Here is a 17,716-nt window from a genome sequence, read left to right as displayed (position 1 = left end):
ATAGCTTTTCTTCCAAGGGGCAAGTGTCTTTTAATTTCATGGGTTCAGTCACTGTCCACAGTGATTTTGGAGCCCAGGAAAATCTGTCACTGTTTCCACTTTTTCCCCATCTACTTGCCATGAAGTGATGGGACCGGATCCCATGATCTTCGTTTTTTGAATGCTGATATTTAAGCCAGATTCTTCACTCTGCTCTTTCACCCTCATCAAGGCTTTTTAGTTCCTCTTCACCTTCTGCGGAGTCATAATCCTCATGGAAGAGCTGAGAGCAGGGCACTTTCACTCCCATGTCACAGATAAGGACACTGAGGCCAGCAGGCCACAGAGCGCCGTGGGTGGCAGAGCCCCGGTCTGAGCCCCAGACCTCGTGGCTCCAAAATCTCTGCTACTAATGTTCCCTCCATGTCCTGGGTATGATGGAGAAGGAACAAAAATGAAAGACGGCACAGTTCTCGTCCTCTGAGAATGTACAACCTACTTGGGGAAGAGAATATACACAAGGAAAAAGAACTTAAGAGCTCTTATGAAGCAACACATGAAGAGGTCTGGCTTGATAGCATTGATAGAATCAAAGGTGGGCTGGAAGTTACCATTCCCACTCTGGAGATGCCACATAACCTCAAGCCAGGTGGCTTCTCTTGGAGGGAAAAGTAGTATGAGACTTAAAGCCTCATTTAAAATAACATTAACAATAAGAGCAGCTAACATATAAGTAGAGTTTTTCCTATATATCCCACACTACTATTTATACAGAAAGTTGAAGATCCATTTGGAATAATGTTTCCTTCCATTTATCAACTGCTCTATTATGTACCAGGCATTGTACAAAAGACTTACCTATAAGATTTTATGTATGTTGTCAAAGTGGCTTTGAGATTCTGATAGTATTTGCTCCTTTTTATGGATGAGAGCTGAGGCACAGAGAGGTTAAGTCTGGATTTTCAAACAGGCTTCTGATCCCTAGTGTGAAGTTAATTTAATAGGTCATGACAAACATTGTATTAAATGAACAGAAAAAAAAGAGGGGAGAGGAGGGAGGAGAAGACATGGAACAGAAGATATCAGAATGTAAATCGTGTGGTATTAGTTCATTATTTTTCTTTCAGTATGTGTGTTTGTGTGTACAACAAAAAGTACTGTAAAACATGATTTTACATGAGGATTTTTACAATGAGAATATCGAAATGGGTCTCTGTGGAAGGTTTGGAAGCTACTGGGTTAAGTGACTTTCCTGGGGTCCTACAGCTATGATTTGTGGAGCCACAGTTCAAATCTACATACCTTGTGTCTCCAGAGCCCACACTCTTGACCTCTAAACTGTGCTGTCCAATAGAAATATAGTCAACCACACATGTAATTCAATTTTTTCTAGTAGCTACATTTAAAAATAGAAAAACAAACCACACTGAAAAATTATTAAAATTAATATACTACATTTTATGTAACTCAATATATCAAAACATTAACATTTCAACATGTAAAAGTTAGTTTCAAAATTCAATCAATTATTGAGGCTTGTTTCATTTGGGGATTTTTTTTTTTTAACTTTTTTGGTACTAACTGCAGGAAATCTTGTGTCTATGTTACACCTCCAGCCCGTCTCAGTTCAGACTAGCCTGACTTCAAGAGCTCAAAACAACATGGGCAGTGGCTGCCAGAGGAAACGGTACAGCCCTGAACAATCCCACCTCCAAAACCCCTCAGGACAGCAGGCCTTCACTCTCAAACTTCACTACAAAAGAGAATTTCCCATCATGTACCATCACCACTTTTACCTTCCCATGGCTTCCTTCACACTCCTGCCAGAACATCTAAACCCAACCCCACATCTGTGGCTATTTGTGCCTGTTCACCTTATCTTCTTTTAGACTTCACATCCTTGCTAGGCCTTGGGGGAGAAGAGCTGGCAGGAAAAAGACTCTGCAGCTGAGACAAGCGAAAGCAGGGTGAGGACCAAAGCCCTGAACAAGAGGAACCTGTGTGGAACAGTGACCCAAGCAGACTGTGCAAAGCGGCAGCTCGCTGGCGGCTGAGCTCTAGCTTCAGAAGCATGTCCGGTTCAGTTTTGCAGAGACGCATTGAATCTCTCACACTCAGCCCTGACAGAAGTCAGCTGACCCCATTTCCATGGCTTTGCCAAAACAAGCAGACCGTGGAACTGTAGAAAGATGGGCGTCTAGAGAGCTGTTAGAAGACAAGACAACTGCTATTTTGTGACTTCAGAGCTGCCCATTAAATAATCTGATAAATACTACACATAAATATTCTGTAACCATGGCTGGTAGGCTGGGAGCCCCAGGTAGCCATTACAGCAGGTGTGCTCTGGGCTCCTATAAGCTGAGAGGGAGCTTTCCACACAGACAAAAGGGAAGGCAAGGCTCGCTGCCCAGCAGCAGATAGGCCCAGGACGCTAGAGCGGACAGGCTCCTGCTCCCAGCTCCTTGCGTCATCCCCAGGACCCCATTTGCCTGGGTACTCAGGAAGAGTACGTTTCAGTCCATCGATTTGGTTTCCAAAGTACTGAGAGTGCTGACCAGGGAAGGAAACTTACTGTGGGGGTCCAGGAAAATAAAGAGAAAACCATCAGGCACTTTTTCCTGGATGACATGTCAGCGCTCCTCAGACTGAGGAATGGAATTGTAAGTCTGCAGAGTGTTTGTTCATGGCAGCGGAAAAGATCAAGAGCCCTTCCATTATGTACTGGCTTATTAAATGAGCAACTGCCACGTGCCAGTCACCCCAGCTGGGTCCTGGGTACTCAGAAAGGCATTGCCTGCCCACCTTACATCTGGGAGCTGGGAACGTGCATGCCAGCCAACAGACTAGACTACAGAGAACACAGCCCTGTAGGGGCTATAATAGAGGTGTAAGCAAAAGATGGTGGGGACCTGGAAAAGGGATCATTCTGTGCCTGCTCTGGCCCCCACATCAGAGGCTGTCTCATAGCCTCAGCCCAGGAGGGCAGCTGCCCGATGACCCAACCTATCCAAGTCCCTTCTCTCAAAACTTGGAACTAATACCAAATACTTGTTTTACTCTCCATGGGCTACCTGGACTGAGAGGTTATATAGGGTCACCAGAGAGTTACTTCCCCACATGTTCATAGAGAAACAAAATTCAATAGTCTATTCATAAGAGCAAAATGACCTAAATAGGGAGGAAACAAATCAAATGTCCATCAGTTGATGAACAAATAAACAAATCAGCTATATTACATATAACGGAATATTAGTCAGCCATGAGAAGGAGTGACGTACTGATACGTGGTACAACATGACCGAGCCTTGACAACATTATGCCAAACAAAGTAAGCCGGACACAAAAGCCATGTACTCTATCAGTCCACTTATATGAAATGCCCAGAAAAGGTAAATCCGATAGACACAAAAGTAGATTCGTGGTTACCTGGGGCTAGGGAGAGCAAAGAATAAGAAATGACTACTTTGTGAGCAAGGCATTAGGAGATGGGGGTGATGAAAAAACTTGATACTGGTGACAGCTACAAAATTCTGTTAATGTACTGGAAGCCACTGAATTATATACTTTGAAATCATTGAAATGGTGAATTTTATACTATTGGAATTTTGCCTCAGGAAAAAAGAAAGGTCCATGTTGGGCTTCCCCGGTGGCTCAGTGGTAAAGAATCCACCTGCCAATGCAGGAGACTCGGGTTGGAACCCTGGCTAAGGAAGAGCCCCTGGAGAAGGAAATGGCAACCCATTCCAGTATTCTTGCCTGAGAAATCTCATGGACAGAGGAGCCCTGCTGACAACAATCCACGGGGCCGCAAAAGAATCAGACATAACTTAATGACTAAACAACAACATCTGCCACCCTCTTGAAAGGAACGTGTTTCAGTATGTCTGTGTCCATCACAACTGAAAATCACTGACTCCAATGCAGCGCCTGTGCTGCGTGTCTTGTCCATGGCAAATAGCCCTCCAATGCCAGGGCTTGCACTCAGCCTGTTCTGTTCAACTGCTGACCTAGTTCCTCCTCCTCCACACTGTGCCCTCACTTAACATGGAGAAGAAAAAGGCTTTTGCATCTCTTCAACAGACAGCTGGCCACTTCCCAAAAACTGCCAATAGGTGGTGAGCATCCAAGTGTATTTATTTGGCTTCTGTCAGCAGAAACCAGACTTTATTAAGAGGATGTTAGCAAACCTCTTTGCTTCCCTGCTTTTGGGAGAATTCTTAATGGCTCCAATGCGCAGGTGTCATTTGTCAGCAAAATCTAATATTTATGTCATTTCCAGACAAGGAACATTGAGGCTCTCATAATGTATCACTCTTCGTCTTGCTCCACAGCACAGGCTGGACAAATCGCTCTGCCATTTGTCACCACATCCCTCCTCAGCCACATCCCAGGTGCAGGGTTTTCAGTTGAGTTGCTCAGTCGTGTCTGACTCTTTGCGACCCCATGGACTGCAGTATGCCAGGCTTCCCTGTCCATCACCAACTCCCAGAGCTTGTTCAAACTCATGTCCATCAAGTCAGTAATGCCACCCAACCATCTCATCCTTTGTCGTCCCCTTCTCCTCCCACCTTCAATCTTTCCCAGCATCAGGGTCTTTTCCAGTGAGTCAGTTCTTCACATTAGGTGGCCAAAGTATTGGAGTTTCAGCTTCAGCATCAGTCCTTGCAATGAATGAATATTCAAGACTGATTTCCTTTAGGATTGACTGGTTTGATCTCTTTGCAATCCAAGGGACTCTCAAGAGTCTTCTCCAACACCACAGTTCAAAAGCATCAATTCCTCGGTGCTCAGCTTTCCTTATAGTCCAACTCTTACACCCATACATGACTACTGGACAAACCATAGCTTTGACTAGATGGACCTTTGTCAGCAAAGTAATGTCTCTGCTTTTTAATATGCTGTCTAGGTTGGTCATAACTTTTCTTCCAAGAAGCAAGCGTCTTTTACTTTCATAGATGCAGTCACCATCTGCACTGATTTTGGAGCCCAAGGAAATAAACTCTGTCACTGTTTCCATTGTTTCCCATCTATTTGCCATGAAGTGATGGGACTGGATGCCATGAGCTTAGTTTTTTGAATGTTGAGTTTTAAGCCAACTTTTTCACTCTCCTCTTCTACTTTCATCAAGAGGCTCTTTAGCTCTTCTTCATTTTCTGCCATAAGGGTGGTGTCATCTGCATATCTGAGGTTGATATTCTCCTGGCAATCATGATTCCAGCTTGTGCTTCATCCAGCCCAGCATTTCTCATGATGTTCTCTGCATATAATGTAAATAATAAGAGTGACAATATACAGCCTTGAAGTACTTCTTTCCCAGTTTGGAACCAGTCTGTTGTTCTATGTCCAGTTCTAACTGTTGCTTCTTGACCTTCATAGAGGTTTCTCAGGAGGCAGGTAATGTGGTCTGGTATTCCCATCTCTTTAAGAATTTTCCACAGTTTTTGTGCAGGGTGAGGTACACCATTAGCAGAGGCAGGAAGGGGAGTGAGGTGCCAGGACAAAAACTTGAGCCAAAGAAGCAGAAACTGTACAGGCTAGTGTCTCCTAGAATCTCTGGTTTGGAAAAGACATTGACATACTAAAATGTCACAGAACTTTTGTCTTAGACAAAACACAAAGCTTTGATTTTCTATGAAGTTTGAATGTTCTGTTTCTTTATGAGCCAGGGATTCTTGTGGTTAAATAATAATATAAACAATTCCAGGGAAGCAAAGATGGCAGGGTGGGTATGCATTCCCTACTTTCAAATTGTTTTTAAGAAGATACAGTGCATGAGCAAGTACGTTACACATACTAGGGTCACATTTCACATTCATGACCTTGAGCTATGGGCGCTTTTGTACTCCCTTACAGATGAAGGAACTGATGCTCAGAAGGTTCTATGATCTTCATCAGGTTCACAAGTGAACATTAAGTTAGTGAAAAAGGCAGGTTTGAACTCAGTTGCCTTATTCTAAACCACCATGTTATACCAGAATGATTACATAATCATGAATATTTTAGAGTCACATATTGAGTGGAAGACAGTGCTTTGCAGCACTTTATAGTGTTCAAAGATGTTTCACAGTCAGTGCCTTACAGGACAGAGGGTGACAGCTGTAGCATTTCTTAGATCAGCGAGATGTTAAACGTGCAGATCCCATAGATGCACTAGGCTTTGAAGGATAAAGTTGTATTTTAATAATTAACAAGCAAATGAAGAGATAAACATGAGATGAGAAAAGCAAAGGAAAAAGTCTGGGAGGGTGATGAATAGCTGGCTGGGGTGAATTCCCAGTATGGAATGCAATCACTGAGTAAGCTTCACAAAATACTTGCTTTAGGGTTCCTTGCTGATGGACAAACAGTAACAACAACAATAATGGCACCAGCTAACATCTACTAGGCATGTTGTAGAACAGTCACTCACAGTGCTAACCATTCTTGGTGACTACTGCCTTTGGTAACCAATCACAATCCCCCTCTGGGTAATTACATGCACACATTTTCAGGCCATATGGTTCTCTCAGCTCTCGAGTAAGCCATGAAACCCAGGCCTACAGCAACTGAAACATCGTATGTGAATCAAGATTGACCTCAGTAGTGGTGCAGAGATGGACATGATGACCAGTCAGAGTCAATGAAAAGACTTTCTCCCTGAAATGGTATAAAGGGTGAGGCTATTGTTAGTCATCTTGCTGAAGAGTTGTAATGTTCTGATGATACTGTGGGTCCTGAAGCCAGTCTTGCTCCTGGACTTCTGTGTTGGTGAGCCTTCTGACTCTGGCTTTGGGTCAATTTTTGGTCACTTTCAATGGAAGAAGCCCTAATTAACATAAGCACATAAAAGCAACACACTGAACTTCACAACACTACCACGAGGTGTGCATTTTGAACAGAGACTGCTCCTCCCTTCTTGAGATAAGGAATGGGGGCACCGAGAGGTCAAGTCCCCCGGCAGGTGGTAGGAGCAGGATTTGAACCCAGACAGTGTAGGTCTAGAGCCAGCATCCCCCACCACCATACCAGCTGGCTGGTGTCTAGCTCTACTCTTATGGAACAGGACTCTCCACAAGCCTAAAATAAGTCTTTTCTCTCAAAATAGCTCCAAAGGCTTAAAATACCTTAGAGGGTGTAAATTTTCTCAAGCTCCTTTAGGTTTGCAATGATCCCTTTTTGGCTTCAGTTGTCTCCCTGAAAAGAATCATTTAAGCAATAAAAACGTCTCTCCCCAAGTCATCTTTCAACTGCTGATACTTCACTTTCCCAAAAATTATAGATAAAAATAACAAGGCACAAAGTGAAGAATACACGGCTGCTAAAACGGAGAAGAGAGAAGGAAGGAAGGAGGAGATCTTGACCGAATGTTTTGTGTAGTGACATGCAAGAAGTTCTGATCATCATTTGGTAATTTTAGAAGTTTATTGCTTAATTACAGGTGCTTTTGTCCACCAAACAAAGTCTTGGACTGGTGGCATACGGAACTACAGCCGCTACTTCCTACATGCTTTGGAAATTTAAAAATAAAGTTAAATACACACCAGCTAAGAGGACAGTTCTGATGTCTATACCTCATCTGGACAATTTTCTCTTGTTGTTCAGTTTCCTAGCAATTTGTCAAAGGCTTGAGGACCCCATGATGAAGGAAGAGTAACTATCTTGAAGTGAAGTGAAAGCCAGGAGGCTGCACCAGGCTGTAACCGTGGCTTCAAAGAACTGAAAGACCTATTCGTATTCCCAGGGGGCACCCAAGGCAACTCCAGCCATAAGTGCTGCTGAGCTTAATCAGCATAATGGAGGTAAAGGGTTGGGTACTGGGAGCCGGGAGCAGGAGAGTGGAGTCTAGTTCACTAGACTTATTATGTGACCAAATTAAAAAATGACAAATTAGACTCTGGTTTTTCTTTTTGTTGTTGGATTCCATTAAGTGGTAAAGTGTCTGTACAGCATAAGGAATGAATGACCTTTGAAATGAGTTGGATCCCCACCTCAACTCTTCAAGACAGTTCTTGATCTTCAAAATGAAAGAAATGCTGCCTACTGCTTCGGGCTACTGCAAGGATTAAATGATCAAATACTCTCAGCACACTTCCTCATTCAGCAGCAAGAAGAAAAAATAACAACAAAAGATAAACCATCACTCTCTCGTTAGCACTGTTAATAAGCACTGTTAATTAGCACTGTTAAGTTTACAACTCTATAGAACTACAAAAGTAACAATGCCCTTTCTACCCAAAAGGATATCTGAACACTTCTGGGCAAATGTTGACAACATAAAGATTTGGTCTTGAGCAGCAATAGGTTTCTAGTTTTTGTTTTGTTTTATGTTATTACCATTCTTACCAAAATGCAGAGGTGAGAATATATCTGAATAACTCAAAGCAGATGTTGACAGTACAAAGGCTTGGCCTTGATTTGGCTAACGTGAAACTCTGAGTGCCAGTGGCAGGGCAGGTTCGACTGAAACTCCTGCATGGCATCTAAGCCTGGTCACTCTCCAGCACAGCCTGCCTCACTGCCTTTAAGGTGATCTTTTGAGAAACTTAACACTTTTATCATACACATTAATTCATGGCTGTTCTCTCTCAAAGATCATCCACCATCATTTGGATTCTGCCCAAATGATTAGGAGAAAACATGCTTTATCATCCATAGGTCTGCAGTTGAAGAGTAATTCCAGCAAACCTCAGAACTTAACAGCATCTGCTTGGCCAGAAATCTTGGTTTTGGACCAGACAGTATGAAACTCCTGAGGTATGGAGATGGGCATGGGATATGACACTATCAGAGAAGTCAAGCAGAGCGAATAACTGTATCTGTAGGCATCCTCGCTCTTTTTCACTTGGTTTGTCTGCCTCCAGGCAGCATCCTCAAAAGGAGTCTGCACTTGGTTGCAATAATCCACATAGATTACTCAAATCTGTGAATCTCAGCAGCTCTCAGTGTCTGCAGCAGGCAGTGAATGCATAATGATATCTCCTCTGGTGGTAGTCAGAATTGTGAGTGTCCACGAAGAGAGGAAGGAAGGCCAGACCAGGAACCGAGACGCCAGGTTCCAGCCCCAGTTCTGTCACCAGTGCTCACGTGGCCACCGGCATGTACAGCAGCTGTGGAGGTTCCATTTGGATCCCTCTTCAGGAAGGGACTTGGCACTCAGCTGCAGAAGCCAAAGTGTCTGACAGCCTGGAGCTGTGGCACCTGTAAAATCTGCCTCGAGCTTCTGATGTTTTCCCAGGCAATGTGTCAGAGGCCAATCAAGGGTATGAGGGCCCAGTCATTTCTGCTCAACATGGCACTTCTCTAACAAGCAATCTGGGCCCTGCAGCTCCCCACTTCTATCAGATGTGCACTATAGTTTAAGGCTTTCACTCCCCTAAATCTCCCTTCCTCCTACTCTTCCTTTCACAGATGGATACCATGATCTGAAGCTTTCTCTAATCAATCTGTTTGTCTCTTCTATGAGGATTACCAGCTCCTTGTTCTCTGAGCTCTGCCAACTCTTTCCTGGGACACCCAACCAACACAAGATTAACTTCTCTAAACCTAGGTTGATTTTTCCTTTAAAGCAGGCATAATCATAGCAGTCAAGTGGAGAGGGAAAGGAGGGAGGAGAAAGTTTTGCAGGAATCATATCTTGAGGTATGGATTTCCCAGGGATCAAACCCGGGTCTCCCGTATTGTAGGCAGACGCTTTACCGTCTGAGCCACCAGGGAAGTCCCCACGCACCCGCAAATGCAGGAGACATTAAAGACACAGGTTTGATCCCTGGGTTGGGAAGATCCCCTGGAGAAGGGCATGACAACCCACTCAAGTATTCTTGCCTGGAGAATCCCATGGACAGAGAAGCCTGGCGGGCTACAGTCCATAAAGTCACAAAAAGTCGGACACAGCTGAAGCAGCTTAGCACGCATGCACATCTCATGGTACAGAGAGTTCCTTCCGCCCAGTATCTCCACACCTTCTGAGCATCAGGCCAACACCAACATTTACTCCAAGGAATTCTTTGCATCCGCGGATGGCTCATAAGGCAGGAAAACAGAAACTGTTGGAATTTCTAAGGCACACCTTTAAGTCAGAAACAGCCAGGGTTTTAATGTTAAAACATCTAAGGCCTAAAGCACTAGGGACAAACCTTGTGTCCTTAAAAAAAATCTGCAAGAGAAATTAGTATACCTATTGATCCTCTAAATAAGGACTGAGTAGACTGAGGAAAGAAGAAAGGAGGAGGGGAGCAGGGGGCAGGGGAGGTCAGTGGAGCTTGGCATTAAAGGAAATGAACCTGGAAGGGCCATGTGATAGTGATCAGCATCATCCCTGGCACTACGATGGACCCTGGAGCTTCCCTTGAAAAAGCCATCCACCTCCTCCCATCCTTTAGGGCATTAACCCGCTGATCACCAGTCCCATTTGGGTGTGCCCCTACACAGCCAATGCCATGGGAATTCCATACATTGTCCTTGTTCTAGGGAACCTTCACTGCACCCAGCCACTAGGAGGGTCAACGCTCTGGACCCTGAGACTTTACTCTATCTCCACCCAACTTCCCTCACAAAGACAATCTCTTTCTCAACAGCTTGGGGTGCTCATCATGGGCCTACAGATGAGAGAAAGGGCAAACCACAAATACGTCGAGGAATGGTGCTACATGGTGGTGGGGAAGAAAAGCAACCCACATCTCAACTTAAGACACTGGTTGAATGGAAATAGTAATTTTATATAGTTCAACATTTATTAACCTGAATATAGTGAATATATACACCTGGTGAGTCATTCTTTCCAGACATAACTGTGAGTTCCCACAACCACTCCATGAGGAAGGTAACAACACTATATCTATTTTACAGAAAATGAAACTGAGGCTCAAACTCACTTAGCTGTAAGTGAGCTTGCAGGGCTGCACTTAATGTAGGTCCCTGCAAATCTGCGTCTACATCCCTGAAGATAAGAAGTGTCTTAGGTTCTACTGTCCCTTTCCTCTCTCACAGAACACTTAACCTGGTGCTAGGCAGCTAGAAGATTCTCCAACATTTTATGCTTTGACCAGTTAATTTAGATACTTCCCACTCAGAACTGGGAAAAGAAAAAAACTGCTCTAAAACTGTATCTCCATTTTCTCCATGCTGGTAGAACTCCTGGTGCAGCTGCCAGGAAGGAGGTGGGAGGCAGTGAACGCGCATCCACACAAGAGATCATATTTCAGTCTCTTCATTTCACTTGACAGGAGAAATACTGATTAAAATCAGCTGCACATGTCACGAAAGGGTAACTGGGTTCTTCATTTTTTTCTTCGCAGAAGCAGCCCCAACTGTACTCCAGGAGATAACTCTTCATGCATAAAATTACTAATAGACACCATCTATCTGATGAATGTCTTATCCTTAATAATTTATATCACTTGATCTATTTTCAAAGGTTAGTCTTACATTAAAATTACAATTCTGAATAGGTCAGCCTGTTATTTAAGGATAAATTATTTCACCCCTTCATGTTAGTGTTGTGTTTAGTTAATGATGAGGTTTTTATTTTAGCCCCCAATGAAACCACAAAAGAAATTGCTTGTTTGACCTAGCCTCTCTCACCCTGAATCTTATTTCTTGATTCACGCTGACTCGCTGTTAGTAACCAGCCTGCACGTTTCAAGATACTAGTTTTCCATTCTTGACCTCATGTTATTTTTCTACATTTCCCTCCTCTCTTTATCTGGTCATCTCTTCCCACTCGCCCTTCCATTCCCATTACCCCACCTTCCTAATAAAAGAACAACCCATTTCTGGGTCCTCTCACTGGACACATAGCCCTACATTGTCCCATCACTGGTCCATTTCATTCCAAAGGGGTAATACCAATAAAGATGTTCCACATAGCTTTCCCCAGGCTCTGACATATCACTCATTTAGAAAATAAGGATGGAGAGGTCTTGCAGTCAGCGGAAAGAAGACTAGAAAGAAGCTGGGTTGGGTCCTGTGAGATCCAGTTCAGTTGGTGAAACAATTCCAGTCCCTGTTTTCTCCGTGATGGAAAAGAAAACAGTTTTGCAGTCCGATAGGGCCAGGTTCAAACCCAACATCTCTTCATACTTAGCAGCCTGGCCTCGTAAAACATGAGAGTCAGTTTCTTCTTTTATGAAATGAGGGTGGTCATACTTTACTCAGGACTTTAAGAGTTGACAAGTTGAAATAAGGAAAATATGCCATATAATGCAAACACAATGGGAAGCAATTTTAAAATGTTTGTTAAAAGAATTGTGGATGAGTGGATTTGATTAATAAATGACTATTATCAGACAAATAATTTTTAATGAAAAGTGTATTTGGTCAAGATGGGATGGCAAATTGCTTGTGCTGAATTGTGGTTAAAAGCATGGTTCCTTCAGATCCCGCTTCCTACCCTGACCCACCATTTACCAGCTACACTACCTTTGACAGGTTGCTTAGCCCCCAGTTTTCTAATCTGTAAACATGACCAACACTTACTTCCTTGGGTTCACTATGGCTTAAATGACAAAGTGCCTGGAAAAGACTTGGCACAGTGCCCAATGTAGAATTAAGCCCTTTATACACAGAAGGTGTCACTACTAAGATGAATAAAAGTAAGACAAAATGGAAGGTCTCAGCGGCCTCTACCTCATGGCACAATTACAAACATGGAGAAAATGGTTTGTAACCAGAAGTATGTAAACACATGAGGGGTTTTTTATTACAATTATTATTAGGAAGAATAATGAACTGAATAGATGACTGTTACCGGAACTAGCACAAACTCCACAAGGCTATATGCACACAACCGCTTGAGAAAGGTGTAGGACTGGCTTAATTAAAGGATAATTTCTGCTGTTGCTCTGAGTGTAGAAAGTCATAGAGAGGATGTTTAAAAGAGAGGCTAAAGTAATGTGTGGAGAATTTAATTGATACTCTAAAGCCGTTGATTGTAAATATGCTCAGGAGGTAGATAAGTTCACACTGTTTTATGGCAGGAGGGTTTCTTATCGGTAATTTCATGCAGTTGTGAAATTGGAAGGAGCACTGGGCCAGAGGTTTTCTATGTATTCAGCAGAGAGAGTTTCCTACTTCTCAGTCTTGAGGAGTGACTCCCTCTGGGAGCCACTGGCCATGACCTTCCATTTTCTGGGTGAAGAGTTTTCTCTCAAGGGGACAAAAGAAGGAAACAAAGTTCTTCAGAGGGAGAGAGGGCCTGTGGGCTGTTTTCCCAAGCTTGTTCCCACATTCCCAAGGGTGTCCATGCCTATAAGTCTGTTTCTTAGGGTTCTTTCAGATACTGACATCAGACATCCCCAAGGTAGCCACACTGGGGGAAAGGTGATCTTCCTGTGGTGAGTCACCATGAACTGACAAGACCCAAAACAGGGCACTTCGACATCAGAGGTGCTGGCCTCCTCCTCTTCACGCACAGGCTCCATTCCCACTTGCGCTCCGTCGCCCTCTCCCACTGCCTTCCCACTCTCTTCTGTATGCATTTCCGTATGCAGCTGTTCCATTGTCTCCCAGGAGACCAGCTCCTCTGCTCCTTCACAAAGGTGGCCAAGATAACTGCACCCAGCTCCTAAGCTCAAGCTCAAAAACTCCATAGAAACAGTAAGAATGCTAGAGATTTCCAGGGAATTTCCATAGAAGAGTCATAGGATGAGTACATATTCTAGTAGGCATCTACAGCACTGAGGCATGGAAGATAAGATATTTTTAATTTCTAGAGATAAGGGCCAACTGCTGGCTAGATGTTAACAAATGTAGAGAATACTTACCCGTGGCTTCCTCCTTCCTCAACCTCAATGGCGCCAAGAGATATGTGTTGCTCGCAATCCAAAGACCATTTCCACGTGCATCAGAGCAGACAAGGGCACAGGTGGAACTGACCCCCCCAAGTTCTCTACTAATGACTCAGTGTGGCCTCCCTCCTTTTCATGTTAAATTAAAGGGGGACCTTGCAGAGTGCACATTAAAGTGAAGATGAAAACAGTCATATGATGTCGTTATGAGCTGGTTATTTCTGCCTTGTTCTAAAGCCAAAGACAGAAGCTGAGCATCTTTCCATGGCAAATTATAGTCATCCCATGCAAAATAAATTGGAATAATTGCCAACTGCGTTGTTGATGGATTTTTATGACCCCTCTCTTCAGTGAGCATTGTTTGTAAAGTACTATCTCATAACTCTTTGGCCTGACAAGCCAAAGGCTCTCTTCCCATGCTATAGCTAGCAAAACTGAGGCTCAGAGGATGGCATGGTTTCCCAAAGCCAAGCGATAAGTAAATGGCAGAGTTGATAACAAAATTCACAACTTCTCATTGATAATTCTGTTGTCCTTTAGCTACCTTCTTTTGCTTCCCCATAGGCAAGCTATTTGTTATTTTCCCCTTTGCCTCTCCAGAGGTGCCCTCCACTCTTCTCCATCCTGCTTTGTGTCCTTGGAAGATGACTTTACTGATTAATAAAGTGAGTTAATGAGAGATGCCAGCAAGAAATCAGAGAGTGAGATCAGAGTTTATTTTCTGAATTCCTTACTGCATTCCTTCCTCCAAACTCCTGTAGTTCCTTTCTTCCCTTGACCTTTCAGGGCTAAGAGTAGTACCATTTTTTGAACTCAGATGCTGCATCATCCTTGTTGGTTTCCCTTAGCCCTTGTCTCTATTTAATTCCGTTAGCCTTTTGGTGCATCCCATCATTTTCCTGCCTATGATTCATCAGCAAACTAATAGCATACCTTAATCTCCCCCACTGCTGTGTCACTGAGGCTTATGGAGATATTGGTATTTTTTAATTTTCTTTTTTAAAATTAATCTGTTTATTTTAATTGGAGGCTAATTACTTTATAATATTGTATTGGTTTTGCCATACATTGACATGAATCAGCCATGGGTGTACATGTGTTCCCCATCTTGAATCTCCCTCCCACCTCCCTCCCCATCCCATCCCTCTGGGTCATCCCAGTGCACCAGCCCTGAGCACCCTGTCTCACACATCAAACCTGGACTGGTGATCTGTTTCACATATGATAATATACATGTTTAAGTGCTATTCTCTCAAATCATCCCACCCTTGCCTTCTCCCACAGAGTCCAAAAGACTGTTCTATACATCTGTGTCTCTTTTGCTGTCTCACATATAGGGTCATCATTATCATCTTTCTTAATTCCATATATATGCGTGATGCTTTTGAACTGTGGTGTTGGAGAAGACTCTTGAGAGTCCCTTGGACTGCAAGGAGATCCAACCAGTCCATCCTAAAAGAGACCAGTCCTGGGTATTCATTGGAAGGACTGATGCTACAGCTGAAACTCCAATACTTTGGCCACCTCATGTGAAGAGTTGACTCATTGGAAAAGACCCTGATGCTGGGAGGGATTAAGGGCAGGAGGAGAAGGGGACGACAGAAGATGAGATGGCTGGATCACATCACCGACTCGATGCACATGAGTTTGGGTGAACTCCAGGAGTTGGTGATGGTTGAGTGCTGCAACTCATGGGGTTGCAAAGAGTCAGACATGACTGAGCGACTGAACTGAACTGAACTGATACTGTATTGGTGTTTTTCTTAGGCTCCAGTTTCAACCACTTCATTAGAACTGATTCAAATGCATTGTTTTTAATGGCTGAGTAATATTCCATTGTGTATACGTACCACAGCTTTCTTATCCATTCGTCTGCCAATGAACATCTAGGTTGCTTCCATGTCCTGGCTATTGTAAACAGTGCTGCAATGAACATTGGAGTACATGTGTCTCTTTCAATTCTGGTTTCCTCAGTGTGTATGCCCAGCAGTGGGATTGCTGGGTCGTATGGCAGTTCTATTTCTAATTTTTAAGGAATCTCCACACTGTTCTCCATAGTGGCTGTACTAGTCTGCATTCCCTTTTCTCCGCACCCTCTCCAGCATTTATTATTTGCAGACCTTTTATAGCAGCCATTCTGACTGGTGTGAGATTGTGGTTTTGATTTGCATTTCTCTGATAATGGGTGATGTTGAGCATCTTTTCATGTTTGTTAGCCATCTATGTGTCTTCTTTGGAGAAATGTCTATTTAGTTCTTTGGCCCATTTTTTGATTAGGTCATATATTTTTCTGGAATTGAGCTGCATGAGATGCTTGTATATTTTTGAGATTAGTTATTTGTCAGTTGCTTCATCTGTTATTATTTTCTCCCATTCTGAAGGCTGTCTTTTCACCTTGCTTATAGTTTCCTTCGTTGTGCAAAAGCTTTTAAGTTTAATTAGGTCCCATTTGTTTATTATTGCTTTCATTTCCATTACTCTAAGATGTGGATCATAGAGGATACTGCTGTGATTTATGTCAGAGAGTGTTTTGTCTATGTTTTCCTCTAAGAGTTTTGTATTTTCTGGCCTTACATTTAGATCTTTAATCCATTTTGAGTTTAGTTTTGTGTATGGTGTTAGAAAGTGTTCTAGTTTCATTCTTTTACAAGTGGTTGACCAGTTTACCCAGCACCACTTGTTAAAGAGATCGTCTTTTCTCCATCGTTTATTCTTGCCTCCTTTGTCAAAAGATAAAGTGGATTTATCTCTGGGCTTTCTATTTTGTTCCATTGATCTATATTTCTGTCTTTGTGCCAGTACCATACTGTCCTGATGACTGTGGCTTTAAAAATATGGAACGCTTCACAAATTTGCGTGTAATCCTTGCACAGGGGCCATGCTAATCTCTGTATTGTTCTGATTTTAGTATATGTAAGCACAGAGATATTGTTTTATTGTCTAAATAATAACGTTTGAGAGGAATAGATTTTACTTGCAACTCACTGTCCACAAATACTCTTTGGATCTTAGTCAAAGGGTACAAGTGTTTTTCCATACTGTATCCTGGTTTCTATCCATCCTAACAAGGCAATGTCCTTTGTTGCTCTGAGTCTCAAGTAGGCAGTCTGGCAGCTGGAACTCAATGCCACAATTCCCGTCTTTTCCATGTGGGATCACCCCTATTTCTTCACACAGGCAGCTCAAAAGAAGACTTGATATTGGAAGGGGGCCATATATTGGGGGACATAAGGGTAAAAAATTGGGATTGAGAGAAACATAATGAAGAAACAGAAATGAAGAGACCCCAGTAAACAGTACACAGAACTATAAAACCACATAGCCACAAGAGATGGTCCTTTCTATACTGCCTGTGGATAGGCAAGAATTGTTTCTGAACTTCAGCAGGCTGTTTATTTTCCTATCTATTTTATTCTGCATACAGCTAAATACAGAGAGTGGTTTATTTAAAAGTTGAGTATTTTGAAACACTGATGTAAAGAACTTTTAAATGGGTCACCATATTCCTCTCTCTTCACCCAGATATACATACATAATAAGTTAACATTCCCCATGCAAATGACTCTATATTGCTATTTTGGTGTTTACTGATCCCTGTCAGCCAACTGTGCTCAAAACACTAGCAACAGTCATTCCCCAAATGACAAATTTACTCCATCAGAGCAGCTTTTCTATGTCTCCTGACAGCCCCAGGATCTAGCACAGGGCCCAGCACACAGCAGGCATCCAAGGAAATGTTTTGAGATAAAATTGAATGACTGCAGGATTTTGGAAAGTGCTGGAATGGTAGCATTGTGTCAGAGACAGAAGAGGAGGAAGATGGAGGCGGTTCTGAGAGAGCGGCAATGCAGGCTCCTGCCATGAGACTGAGTCTTCTATCTTGTCTTGCTTTTCTGCTCTTCACACACTCTGGGAAGAGCTGTTTCCTCAGAAGCTGCCACGCTCTCCCAGAGCTGGCCAAACGTGGCTGCTTT

At 43.0% G+C, this 17,716-nt stretch overlaps 1 pseudogene; it reads right to left on the bottom strand.

The window, feature by feature from the left end:
• Window positions 1-16,570: 16,570 nt before the first annotated feature.
• Window positions 16,571-16,671, bottom strand: LOC138441879 (U6 spliceosomal RNA; annotated as a pseudogene).
• Window positions 16,672-17,716: the final 1,045 nt, after the last annotated feature.

This window comes from Ovis canadensis, chromosome 5 (assembly GCF_042477335.2).
Source record: "Ovis canadensis isolate MfBH-ARS-UI-01 breed Bighorn chromosome 5, ARS-UI_OviCan_v2, whole genome shotgun sequence".
NCBI classification, from domain to species: domain Eukaryota; kingdom Metazoa; phylum Chordata; class Mammalia; order Artiodactyla; family Bovidae; genus Ovis; species Ovis canadensis.
Note: the sequence above shows the minus strand (reverse complement) of the source record. Positions and strands in the feature narration are given on the sequence as shown.